The sequence below is a fragment of the Rana temporaria genome, chromosome 1, assembly GCF_905171775.1.
Source record: "Rana temporaria chromosome 1, aRanTem1.1, whole genome shotgun sequence".
NCBI lineage: Eukaryota > Metazoa > Chordata > Amphibia > Anura > Ranidae > Rana > Rana temporaria.
Window position 1 is genome coordinate 393,259,766 of NC_053489.1, and position 14,326 is coordinate 393,274,091.

Here is a 14,326-nt window from a genome sequence, read left to right on the forward strand (position 1 = left end):
CTGATTGGAGGAAAGGCAAATGCTACGAGTAAGCATCACATGATGCGAAACATGTCAGCTCTTTTTTCCTAATCCACTTCTTGTTTGACTGCATGAATTTTTGCTGTTTTTTCCATTTGAATTTTTGTTGTTTTTTCATGTTTTGAATAGAGGTCGACCGATATATCGGCAGGCCGATATATCGGCCGATATTTGGCCGTTTTGGAGAAATCGGCATCGGCCGACTTTTTTTTTTTTTTCCAAATTAGGCCGATTTTTTTTTTTTTTTTTTTTTTTCCGGAGCTAGGCCGAGGCCGAGGCCGCGGCCTTTCCTGATGCTGTGACCGCGGCCGCGCTGCATTCTGGGATTTGTAGGCAGGGCGCGCAGCATGTCAGGGGACGTTTTTTTTCCCCCAGAGTGGAGGATGTCGGCAGCGGCCGCCGCCGATTGGCTGTTACAGGCCCACTCTGCCTTCTGGGGATTGTAGGCAGAGGCGGGGCAGCACGTCGGGGCCAGGGACATTGGAACTTTCTTGTGCTGGGACTGGGAGATGGAATGGAGCCTGGAGCGCTCCGCTGGTGGCAGTGAATGACATTGGGCTGTACTGGTGGGCACTGACTTGGTAATGCACTGATGACTTGGTAATGCACTGATGACTTGGTAATGCACTGATGACTTGGTAATGCACTGATGACTTGGTAATGCACTGATGACTTGGTAATGCACTGATGACTTGGTAATGCACTGATGACTTGGTAATGCACTGATGACTTGGTAATGCACTGATGACTTGGTAATGCACTGATGACTTGGTAATGCACTGATGACTTGGTAATGCACTGATGACTTGGTAATGCACTGATGAGCGCTGGTGGGCACTGATGAGGTGATGCGCTCGTGACATGCACTGATGAGGTGATGCGCTCGTGACATGCACTGATGAGGTGATGCGCTGGTGAGATGCACTGGTGGGCACTGATGAGGTGATGCACTGGTGGGCACTGATGAGGTGATGCACTGATGGGATGCACTGGTGCATTGGTGGGCACTGATGTGGCACTGATGGGCACTGATAGACACCAATGAGGTGGCCCTGATGGACACTGATAGGCTGCACTGATGTGGCACTGACAGGCTGCACTCCACCCTAAACAATTATCTCCTCTCCACCCTTGGTTTTTGGAGATGAGGGGAAAAAAATAATAAAAAAAAAATATCGGGCGCAAAAATCGGCAACACATATCGGCCGCCCCAATTTCCAAATATCGGCATCGGCCAGAGAAAAACCCATATCGGTCTACCTCTAGTTTTGAATAAAGACATTGTTTTTTGAGGAGTGCGGCGATCCAGGATTTTTCTTTCATCTCACCCCTCTTATCATAGGCAGAGACTCTCAGAGGTGTTTTGTAATAGGACCTTCTCCCTGCTAAGCTATTTTAGCAACCTCCCTGGACTGAAGATTCAGACTGCTTTTGTCTAGAAAATTTGTCAGGAGTTATCAGGATGATAACAGAGAAACAGTTCAGGAGAGAGCTACAGGACTTGGCTATTTGAAGAGAGATAACAAAATACTGCAGATATATGGGCCCAGCTAAAATTTTTATGAATCGTGTTTACATCCACATCAATTAAAGCTAGTGACAGGTCGCATCATAAACGTGCCATTTTATTATCTGGTCCATAAGATAATAAATGACACGTTTATGATGCGACCTATAGGAGTACAACGGATCATCATTGATCCGTGATCCGAACGGGTTGCCGAGTTGGGATTGCGGCCATAGGAAAGGCCGCGGCTTCGGCCTAGCTCCGGAGAGGTGGCCATCTTGGTACACGCGGCGGCCTAGGTGAGATGTGGGGAGACTTCAGAAAAGGTTCCTGTACTACTTCAAGGCGACTTGTATGCATCGATTTCAATGGAAGTTACCTCCAAAGTCGGATCTCCATCTTAACTGAAGCAACTTTACAGGAAAATAAGTTTACCCAGGCAAACCCCTCCCTCCCACAGTTTTTTTTATTTTTAGGCCTGAGGATTTAAAAAAAAAAAAAAATTTAAACAAATTATATATTTTCTGAAACGGACACCGAATAGAATAGTAGTAGTTCCAATTTTTTTATGTGACGCAATATTACCGTAATGGTTTAAAAAACGCAAAATTTCACACTAAAGTGAATATTAAGACTTCATGTACAAGGCATGTTTTTACGACCTCTCTTAAACAATTTAACTTGACAGATGATGACCGACATTTAAAACGTCAATTTTGCCGCATTTAGATGTCGCGTTTAGCCGTGTGTGCGTTTTAGCAGAGTTTTATTTTTTATTCAAATGGCCAAAAATAAAAAAGCATGTAAACAAAATGCTAGTACTACCTAGGAATGTCTATAAACGACCCTGCGGACATGTACTGATAAGATAACATGGAGAGTTTGGGGACAGCTGAGAAACTCCCAACTGCTCCTAAACATCCATTTACCAGCGAAAAAAACACAAGCGACTTAAACTTAAAAATTAGATAAGAGATACCCAACATCTGAAATGGCGTCAAACTTCAGTGCCCTATATTCTCTATAGGTGAAGCCTCAAAAGCTTCCTATAGGTATCAGTTTAGTGTTACGGAGGAGGTCTTGTGATATAATTTTTGCTCGCACTCTGGTGTAACATATCGCAATTGATGTTTTTACATTTGTAGGTGCGTTAATGTGGGGGAGCCTCAACATTTTTTTCGGTGGGGGGGGTTGATTTTATGTGCTTGGGTGTTTATTTATTTTTTCCTTTGTGATAGTTTTTAGGTGACCAGTTTTCTTTAATGAGACATGCAGGGTCTAAAAGACCCTGCATGTCTCCCTTGGGCTCTACTGAATGTTTTGCAATGCAGATTGCATTGCAATACAGTACATCCCTTCCCGGCCCTGGGGCTGATAAAAGGAATTGCTCCTGAGGATTCTGGAGCCCCTTCACCAGTAACACAGTAAGCCATTCTAATGAAAAGTGTAGTATCTTCCCCCAGGTTGTGAGGTCCTATGGGGCACTGTGGGTGCAGCGTCGGGTCACACAGTTAAGAGCCCATGTATCGGACATCAAATTTTTCTCCTTTCTTTTTACTTGTAGGTCTTTTGCTATGCACTGTGCATGAAACTGGAGCACCAGAAAGTGACAGATGGTGGGGCCGCCACTGGTTTCCAGGTAAGAAGAGTGTTTCTGTACCTGAGCTCTAATTTTAAACTGTTCATCCTCTTTTCATTACGTAAAGTGTAAGTTTACCTATACGCTGGGTTCACACCATTACGAATTGGATGCGGATCCAAGTCGCAATAGCAGGAGCTTTTGACCGGCTTTTTATGGAACCGGTTTACATATCTCCGCTGTGCCTCCGACGCGAATTTGCACAGGAGCCCTGTGTGTCTTTTGGTCTGTTTTGGGTCCAAATTCAGCAAAATGTTGGGCTAAAATTGGACCTGATACGGTGAACCAGGATGCACCGTACCCCTGGAAGCCGCATGCGTCGATGGTGTGAACCTAGCCTTACAGAAAATCTTTAAAGTGAATTTACACTGGAGGATTTCATATCCCCTGACTGGTGAAATGGCGACCTGATGTCTCACTGTGGGTGATCGTGGGACTCTGGTACTGGGGGGATGGGGAGGGGGTCCAGTGTAAGTTCACCTTACAGATTTTCTGTAAAAGTGAACTTGGTGGTGGGTGCGCCCTTTCACAAATGCTGTCCGATCAGGTCTGTTTTTCAGGCGGACCTGATCGGACGCTCCATGCACCGACGGATGTCAGCTCTGACATGTCCGTCGACATCAGACGCTGTCCGATTTCCCCCAAATCCAGACTGATGGAAACCCTATTTTCCATCTGTCAATTGGATCGGCTGAAAATGGGCAGGCGGATCCATTTTCATCTGATCTCCCATAGAGGCGAGCGGGGCTCTGACAGGTCCTGTGCGGAGACGGACCTGTCATCACAGTGAGCTGCGCTCTGAATGGCCGGGAAATATTCTGGGACCTGTGACGTGTCCCAGAAGATTGCAGGTAGGGAGGGGGGAGAGGTTAACTTCCTTCCGGAACAACAGGAGGAAGTGGGAGCTGGGTGCCCGTAAAAACTGGGTACATATCAGGGGGTCACCATCACTTAAAGCAGAAGTTCAATTTTTGGGTGGAACTCTGCTTTAAAGCCAAACTGAACATTCAGTTTAGCCACTTGCCGACCGGCTATTGCCGATATACGGCTGCAGAATAGCACGGCTGTGCAAAGCAACGTACCTGTATGTTGCTTTAAATTTGCGGGCGCGCCTGTGTTGCCCATTCCGTGCCTGTGGGACCTGCAAAGTGGGAGGTGCCTGTGTAAACAAGACATTTCCCTGTTTTCCCTAGTGACAGGACAGTGATCTACTGCTCCCTGTCATCGTGTCACTTGTAGCCCAGACCCCCCCCCCAGTTAGAATCACTCCCTAGGACACACTTAACCCCCTTCATCGCCCCCTTGTGTTTAACCCCTTCCCTGCCAGTGTCATTTACACAGTAATCGGTGCATTTTTATAGCACTGATCGCTGTATAAATGACAATGGTCCCAAAATAGTGTCAAAATTGTCCGATGTGTCCACCATAATGTCGCAGTCACAATAAAAATCGCTGATCGCCGCCATTACTAAAAATAATAATAATAAAAATGCCTTAAATGTATCCCCTATTTTGTAGATGCTATAACTTTTGCGCAAACAATCAATATACGCTTATTGCATTTTTCTACCAAAAATATGTAGAATACATATCGGCCTAAATTGAGAAAGATATATTTTTTGGGGGGATATTTAAAAGTAAAAATATAGCTTTTTTTTTTTATTATTTTTTCCAAATTGTTGCTCCTTTATTTTTTTTGTTTATAGCGCAACAAATAAAAACCGCAGAGGTGATCAAATGCCGCCAAAAGAAAGCTCTATTTGTGGGGGGAAAAAAGGTCATTTTTCTTTGGTTGCAACATCGCACGACCACGCAATTGTCAGTTAAAGCGACGCAGTGCAGAATTGCAAAAAGTGCTCTGGTCAGCAAGGGGGTAAATTCTTCCGGGGCCGAAGTGGTTAAATCTGCTAAATACATTTCAGATGCATCGAAAAATAAAAGGTGTGTAAAATCTTTTAGCTCCTGGTCTTCAAATTGTCCACAGCCTGAGTAGGCTTTTTTTTATTTTTTTCAGACCGTAAACACAAGTCTATTGTGGCCATGTACACATATGCATTTACAGGTGTATTCCAAAAGGGGTGTTTACAGGCTAAAGAAAAACGCATCGCTTGCCCGTTCAGGAGAGGAGCTTTTTGGGCAGAAATAAAACATTAGCGCCTGAGTGTTCCTTCATTCCAATGGCCAAAATAAACTAATGTTCTGGCCAGTGGAGCTGCTTTAGGCGTGTGTTTTTTTTTTTTTTTTTTTAAGCATTTTTTCTTTTGCCAGGAGAAAAGGCGTTTAGCAGAGCTGAGCAAATGATCAGTGTGCATGAGGACTTATTCTAGGTATAACACACTCTGCCTCAGACCTCCAGCTAAGCAATGCCCATGCTCTTGATGATTGAAGTGTTATAGCTCAACAGGGAGCGTGCTGAACCTCCTCAGAGAGACTACTGCTTCCACACATTCTAGTAGGACTTTTTTGTTTAGAATGTGGCTGCTTTCATTTTTTAAATTTTTCATTACAGTTTACATTCACAAACCATAACATATACTTGACTATATAAATCTCAAAATATGTGGTGGCCTCCCTGATGTTTTTCATATTGCCTCCCTAAAAAAAAATGAAAAATTTTTTTTTTTGGAAGAGGCCAAAAAAAGGGGTGACGTGGGAGACTTCATATTTACTATATATCGATGCAAAAAAAAAGGGGGGGGCTAGGAGATGGGGATTTTGCATCTTCTTCCCTTTTAAGCACCTATTTTATCATGTTAGTGATACGTGTATGTGTCCACCTGTTTTTTTCTTTTATGTGTTTATTGAAGCCTAACGTGTTTAGAATTTACGTGTTAATAGTGTGTCTCTCCTCTTCATTTCCATACCCTCTTTTCAAAAATTGTAAGACTTTGAACAGTTTTTGTGCTTTTTAAGCTGCAATTGCAGTGGGTTTTCTTTCCCTGAGTGTGCTTCTCTTTTGCTTTTCTGTTTTTAGAGGTTTATTAAGTTTATCAAAGCACACCCAACTCTGGTCATAGATTGGTCTAAAGCAGACCATAGATTAGTCAGTGTTTTTTTTTTTTTTTTTTCTTCAACCAGCAGGTTGAAGACAAAGCACCGACTCCATTCCCCCACTTTATGTGGATGGGGGAATATTCCCACTGACCTGTTGTATTCTGACGGTGGGGAGACTTCCTATAGCCTACACTCTGCAACCTCCCTGCCCATACACAGATCGAAATTTGTCCAGTCCCTACTGAACTGGTGGAACTCTGCTTAAGGCCCCTTTCATACTACTGCGATTTTAAAGTTGCGCCATTTTGTGGCCGCTTCAGGGAATGTCTGTGTAACTGGCGTGAAAGTTGGACCAAAGTAGTGCAGGGACTACTTTGAAGTCAGAACGATGACAACCATTCATATTGGTACAACTTCAAAGTAGTCCTTGCATTAATTTGGTACAACTTTGATGCGACTTACACAGGCATTTCCTGAAATCACGGCAAAATTGCGGCAAAATCATGCGACTTTGAAATCGCAGTAGTGTGAAAGGGGCCTTAAGCTATTACAACTGGGTTCCTCTGTCTCTGTTTAATTTGTGGAAAATTTTTAACAACGGATGTGTAATCCCCAAATGATAGACACCAGAGATACTCTGCCTATTGGACTCTATATCAAACAGATTTTACTCTGGACCCTAACTTTTTTGTAACAAATAAATAAATAATAAAAATTGTTATCTCAGCATGTGACAACAGAAGGAAAAATAATTTTCATAAATTCTAACATCAAGGTCAGTAAGTGCCAGTTCACACAGGGGCGACTTCAAAATTTCCTGACTCTCATCCAACACTGAAGCCGCCCCATACAGCGCAACTTCAGCGCAGCTTGCATAACGACTGCTGTCAGGAAGTCAATGCAAGTTGCCTTTAAAGAGGTACGGTTCCATTGCAATACATGAAGCGTGACTTGTGTGAAGTGTCATAGCAATACAGCGAGCAAAAAACAATGTATGCAAAAGCATTAATGGCTGTAGCTGATCCTTACTCAGGCATACATGAAGATTGTGCCCAATAAGGAGGTTTTTCAATACACAATTTTGATCCATTAAAGTCTATGGAACCAAAAACCAGAAAAAGGTCCCTGGCCCTTTCCATAAAATGCATAGATGCAGTGGGGGAACTGTAAGGGTCGCACTTGCGACCGGACCCTGGCATTCCGCCACTGTCGGGGGGGGGGGGGCGCACAACAGGGTTGCTAGTCCCATGGCTCTGAGCAGAGAGCGTCTCTCTTGTACAGCTTAGAGCCGACAGTTCTCCCTGCTCCCCACCTCCCTCCTTCCTCTCTCGCACAAGATAAGACAGCCGATACGCTCCTTCTCCCTCCCCCTCCGCCTCCTGTGTGTGCTTTGCTGGAAGTCAAGTGTGAAGCTAATGAGCTCACACCTCCCCCGGTACACATACAGGAGAGCGGCAGGGGGGAGAAGAAGCAGATCAACTGTGTCATCTTGTGCGAGAGAAGAAGGTGGGGAGCAGGGAGAACTATCGGCTCTGAGCTGTAGGAGCAATACGCTCTCCGCCGTGCTGAGGAGGCAGCCAGCATCGGCTGCACTGATGGGAGGGAGTGATAGGTAGCATTGATGAGCAATGATCTGTGGCACCGATAGGTGGCATGGCACTGATACTCTGCACTTATATGTGGCATTGAGCCAGGGCATGACAAAATCCAGGCACCAGGTCGCAATTGTGACCTGGCGTGTGCCGGTAATTGAGGCCGGGGCTTTGCGGCCTTAATTACCGTCCGTCGCGGGCCCGCCGCGATGGCGCGGGAGGTGGGGGCGCACAGGCACAGGATCCTGTGTCTCCGTGCGCCCCCACCTCCCCCGCTGCACGATCGCGACGGCCGGTAATTGAGGCCGTGGCTTTGCGGCCTTGTGAAGTCCCAAGCTTTCTTCTGTGACCTGGCGCCATCTGGTGGTGGCCGTTGGCATTACAAGTAAAACCAGTTCTAATGTGTAATTTTTAACTGTTTTCGCTGCCATCTCCTTCCCTCTAATTAGAACCCCCAAACATTATATATATTTTTTATTCTAACACCCTAGAGAATAAAATGGCGATCTTTGCAATACTTTCTGTCACGCCGTATTTGTGCAGCAGTCTTACAAGCGCACTTTTTTGTGGAAAAAAAATACACTTGTCTTATTTTTTAATAAAAAAAAAAAAAAAAAACAGTAAAGTTATCACAATTTTTTTTTTTTTTTTTATATTGTGAAAGATAATGTTACGCCAAGTAAATAGATACCCAACATGTCACGCTTCAAAATTGCGTCCGCTCATGGAATGCTGACAAACTTTACCCTTTAAAATCTCCATAGGCGACGTTTAAAAAATTCTACAGGTTGCATGTTTTGAGTTAGAGGAGGTCTAGAGCTAGAATAATTGCTCTCGCTCTAACGATCGCGGCGATACCTCTGTGTGGTTTGAATACCGTTTACATATACGTATGTGTTCGCTTCTGCGTGCTAGCTCGTCGGGATGGGGCGCGTTTTCTGGCTCCTAACTTTTTTAGCTGGCTCCTAGATTCCAAGCAAATCCCAGCGCTTATTATCAGTGTAAACAATTTCCTGACATTCTTGACAGTTAATGCCTCGCCTTTCCTCAAACAGACACAGTGTGGGAGGAAATGGCTGCCGATACCCAGGAAGTCTGTTTACATGTAATCAGCTAATCCCATGGTAAATGGCTGCCATGATTGCGCTGGATGCATGTCCCAGGGGGCATATCCATGGAAGCCTGGAGGTCCCATCATGGCTTCTTGCACTGGGGTCCTAAAGGTTCTAATTACGCCCCTGCTTAGATGTGAACATGACCCATAGGAAACCATGTTAAATGGACTGTACTATGTTTCTGAAAAACTGAACATCCATAAAATATTAGTCACATGTGTAAATCACCATACATAGAAGGTAGAAATCAAATATAAACCGAAAATTCTATTAAAACAGCTATGCTCTTAATAATAGATCATAAGTTGGGTTCCCAAAATAGTGCAAAACAATAGCATCTGTGTTCTAATTTACATATTGCAGTACAATTTTAGTAAGTTTGTTCAAAATTTCTAATCATTTAGGGTTCTTTTTGTAAAGATAAAGAATATCTTTCATTTGTGGGCTTCAACCAGAAGACTTTAAGTAAAATTGATGATGATTTTTTTTTTTGCTAACAATCTTCTTTTCTTCATAGTATGTTTAGAAACACAAAGAAGATAATGGAAATTGCATTACCTTTATGTAAGTAGTTTAGAATATATGTGAATCAAAGATTGAGACTTATAAAAAATTTCTGTTAAGCTGTGACATTTACTTTTTATTACATTATCTTATGTAATGTTACCTGGGTATTTTGAGTGCCATGGGGTTTCATTGTTATGTTTGCTTGGACTTTGTAGCATCCATGTTATGCATTTGGTTTATCATCCTGACTTCATTCTGTTCCCTTAGGCTTGGTTCCCATTGGTGCAATGCGAGAACCCTGCAAATCCACTGCAGATTTCCGCATCGCACCCGACTCGCAAGGCAGTTCACACTGCTAAATGTGAACTGCTGGGAGCGTCAATATAAAGTTAATGACACCCCCAAATCGGTTCACATGTCATAGTGTGAACTGTCAATTCGGACAGTAAACATCCAGGCAATCTGATTCTGGTGCGGTCAAAATAAGTGTCCTGTGCGAGTTTGGTCCGAATGCGAGGCAAATTCAGCCATACAATCTGTATAGCTGAGTTTGCATCACAAGTCATATGCACTGCAGTGTGGTGCGAATCGCATCTAATGTCGGACAGCGCACCTTCATTTTTTTTTTTTATAAATATGTTTTAAGTAGAATTGCTTAACTCCTATAAGCTTTAACATATTAAGGCCTGTTTCACACTGGTGATTTCAGATGCGGCTTGGGTCACACAGAACTGCACCACAATGGAAATGACATTGATTTCAGTGGTACCTGTTCATATTAATTGAAAAGAACTACAATGCGACTATGGGCAATGTACCTGTGCTACTTTGGTGCAATGCAGTGTGATTTTTGTGCCCTATAGACTTCAACAGAAACTCATCTGAATTGCATGTATTTTCGATAAGATTCCTCTGCGTTTTTTTTTTTCCTCTCCCAACTTTTCATACACACACACCCCCCCCAAACCCAAGTGATCTTGTCAGGCTGAAAAAATGGAGGGAAGAAGCCTGACCTTGATAATGAAGAGCTGGTCTGAGCATCCTCATTTCTACGATACTCAGGGCCCAATGCATAAGGATTACTGCAAGAGGTGTAGAGGGCATGACTGGATATTGTTCGCATTCACTTCGAAGATTGGAACACCTTCTCAGCTTCAGTGCAAAAAAAGAAAAGTACGCTTATTGTAATTTGTCTTTTTTTTCTTTGATATGCCTATATATGCGTTGTAGCTGTATGTGCAGTATGTTAGCAGACTAGAACGTTTTCCTGTGGCCCAGACATGTGAGCTTAGGGAGAATAATGCAGGGCTTGACAAATTTGCTTTGAATCTAGGAGCCAGCTAAAAAAGTTAGGCGCCAGGTTTGGTGATGTCACTAGGGTTGGTATCGCCCCCCCCTCCACCAACTATGGGCCCCCCTCCACTAACTACAGACCCCCCTCCCGCAGTATAGATCCCCCTCACTAAGTATAGATCCCCCTCACTAAGTACAGATCCCCCCTCCCGCAGTATAGATCCCCCTCACTAAGTACAGACCCCCCTCACCAAGTACAGACACCGTCATTGCAGACCCCCATCATTTAGACTCCCCTCCATCAGTGCAGCCCCCCATCATTGCAGACCCCTTTCAGTGCAGATCCCCCCCATCAATGTAGACCCCTCAGTGTACATTGCAGATCCCCCCTCTCCATCAGTGTAGGCCCCCCACATTTCAGACCCCCATCAATGCAGACCCCACTCAGTGCACCACGCAGCACATGTCTATTTGGACTACATTAAAACATTTACAGACCTCAGAACAGCGCGGGATGGAGCAGGAAGAGAGCGGCACAGCAGCGGCTGACACGGCGGGAGGAATGAGTAGAGTGAAGCAGCAGAGTGAAGTCCAGCTAGGGATCCTTGGCGGTCTGTCATCCCCACTGCTGCTGTCGCCCTGCCCCAAGGTATTGCGGGAAGCGACTCAAGAACATTCGGGACCCGGATTTGGTGGATAGGCACAACGGAGTGTGTCCCTCGGACCCCCTCCTCCTCCGTAAACAGAGAGGAGAGGGAGGCGGCTTCGGTCCGCTCCGCTGTGTTCTGTGTAGGGGCGAGGACTGTGCGACGAGTAGTGTTAGCGAGCGGAGGCGCTGCCCACAGGTGTCACCTGGTGCGGCCCACACCCAACGCCTGGCAACGGCACTGACCCTCTTCTCCCGTGCTCAGACAGTCAGAGGAGCAGGGCGCTGGGAAACCACTGAATCCGGGTCCCGGATGTTCTTGAGTCGCTTTCTACCTTGGGGCAGGGCGACAGCAGCAGTGGGGATGACAGACCGCCGAGGATCCCCAGCTGGACTTCACTCTGCTGGCCACTCGTTTCTCCCGCCGTGTCAGCCGCTGCTGTGCCGCTCTCTTCCCGCTCCATCCCCGCTTCCACCGCTAATCATGTTCACGGCCAAGACCCCGCAACCCGCCCTGTAGCAGAGGCACCTGTCACTGATCAAACCCCAGGCGCCAGGGTGAAATTTCTAGTCGCAATGGCGACCTGGCGCCTGGGATTTGTCGAGCCCTGGAAATGTACTTGACGTCTGAATTGCCATGACCAGCTAGCTACCGTATTTATCGGGGTATTGCGCGCTCTGGCATATAGCGTGCACTCCTAATGTGGACCCGCAATTCCTGTAAAAAATAAAAAATTTTAGTACTTGCTTTTGGTGTCTTGCGCGGCGTCCATCGGCGGTCTTGTCGGGTTCGGCGTCCATCTGCGGCTTCGGTAGTGTCCTCCCGGCTTCTCCCGCGATGTCGCCCCGTCGAATCGCCGCTTCCCGCGCTCAGTTTGAATGTCAGCGCCTACATATACCGAGCGCAGTACACTCGGCTATATTCGGCCAGGCTCGGCATCGCTCTGACTTTTATGCATGAGCACGAGCGAAGCCGAGCCGGTGCCGATGTCGGTGCAGGCATTCAAACTAGGCGCGGGTATCGGCATACATCGCGCACCCACGATTTTCCCCTTATTTTAAGGGGGGAAAAAAGTGTGCGGTATACACCGATAAATATGGTATTCAGTAGCTATCATGATATCCCTTTTTGCAACAAGTTTCTTAGCTCTGAGAACAGCTCAAAATTATTTTATCTGTATGTGTGATATTTTAACCATGTGTAGTGGTTGCCTAAAAATTTAGGCTATCATTTGTAGGTTTGCTGCTCAAATTTAAAACGGTATTAAACCCAAAATCAAAAAATATTATATATTGCAGCTTACCAAAGTTTTCTTTCTTGAGGCTTTTTTCCCTGTTTTTCACCTTGTGATCTGGGCAATAAAACACCGCCTGTATTAGCATGCCCCCACTCTGGACTAAGGAGAACTGGGGGCATAGCAGACGGAAGCATTGTCAGTCTGGTGGGAGGGGAATGTTAGACGGTCTAGCAGATTTTAATCACTTGCTTACTGGGCACATATACCCCCTTCCTGCCCAGGCAAAATTTCAGCTTTCGGCACTGTCGCTTTAACTGACAATCGCGCTGTCGTGCGGCGTGGTTCCCAAACATAATTTACGTCCTTTTTTTCCCCCCCACAAATAGAGCTTTCTTTTGGTGGTATTTGATCACCTCTGCGGTTTTTATTTTTTGCGCTATAAACAAAAAAAGCAACAATTTTGAAAAAACACAATCTTTTTTACTTTTACTTTTTTTTTTTTTTTTTAACAGAAACGTTTTTATTAATGAAAAAAGGAGAAAGCAATACAGAAAATAAATCAACAAAACTGTGGTACAGCAAGGTTCAGTACAGCAGAAATCACAGCACAGAGTAAATACTGATATAAGTACAGCGCAACACACTAGAGTTAGACCCTGCCGGGTCAAGGCTGGGTAACCGGACAAGGCGAAGTCTATCTATTTATATTTCAGGGCAGTGAGCATCTTCCCCAATATGGGGGGGGGGGGGGGATATGGGTCTCCGCAGAGACATAGAGGGGACAGCATGTATCTGTAGGTCATAGATCAATGGCTTCTAGTATCTCAGGGCCTGAGGATCTCGACTCAAGGGGAGAACAGTTCAACATGCTCAGAGTCCAAGAGTATCGTCGGCTATGTCGCTACACAGAGGATGCCCTAGCCGCAACCCACGACCCCCAGACCCTGTCAAATTTCTGAGGGCGCTTCCGGCCCATATATGTCAGCTTGTAGAGAGGCAGTACCAAGTCAACCAAAGCAAGCCACTGCCCCACAGTAGGGGGGGTCGCCAACTTCCATTGGCGTAGCAGCGCCTTCCTGGCGTAGAAACAGAGATAAAACAATTGCAGGCCAGCATGCGTGGACTGTGTCACACCCTCCGTGATACCCAGAAGGAGAACCTTAGGGTCCAGTGGTATCTGGAGTCCAGTAGCAGCAGTAATTTTCGCCACCACCTCTTCCCAGTAGCCCCGGATCACTGGGCAGTCCCAGACGACATGATAAAACGTTCCCGTTTCCCCCTGGCACTTCGGGCACTGGTCTGATTGAGTACTGTATATTCGGGCAAGTCGTTGGGGGGGTGTAGTAGGCCCTATGTTAGAACTTCAGTTAGATGAACCTGTCTCTAGCAGATATTACCGTCGGTATGTAGTGGGCCAATGCAGACTCCCAGTTGTCCTCCGAGAGGTCTGGGATGTCCACCTTCCAAATTCTGTGAAGGGGGGACTCCCCTCCCGAGTCTCCACATGTGAGCCGAAGGTAAATGGAGGATACTATCCTGTCAATCCCACGGGAGATGAGAAACCTCTCTATCCTATGTGGTTCAACCGAAGTTGCCCTGGGAAATTGCGCCTGCGCCGCATGTATCTCTTTTTTACTTTTTGCTACAATAAATATCCCATTTAAAAAAAAATATATATTTTTTTTCCCTCAGTTTAGGCCGATACGTATTCTACATATTTTGGTAAAAGAAAATCGCAATAAGCGTATAGTGATTGGTTTGTGCAAAAGTTATA

At 45.4% G+C, this 14,326-nt stretch overlaps 1 protein-coding gene across 2 annotated transcripts in view; it reads left to right on the forward strand.

Annotated features, from left to right (window-relative positions):
• SLC39A3 (solute carrier family 39 member 3) overlaps nt 1-14,326 on the forward strand; it is a 61,923-nt gene that overhangs the window by 9,474 nt on the left and 38,123 nt on the right. For both annotated transcript variants that reach the window (XM_040322645.1, XM_040322644.1), the window contains exons 2-3: nt 3,093-3,167; nt 9,386-9,432. The gene's annotated coding sequence lies outside the window, so the exon portion shown is untranslated. The remainder of the gene's footprint in view (nt 1-3,092; nt 3,168-9,385; nt 9,433-14,326) is intronic.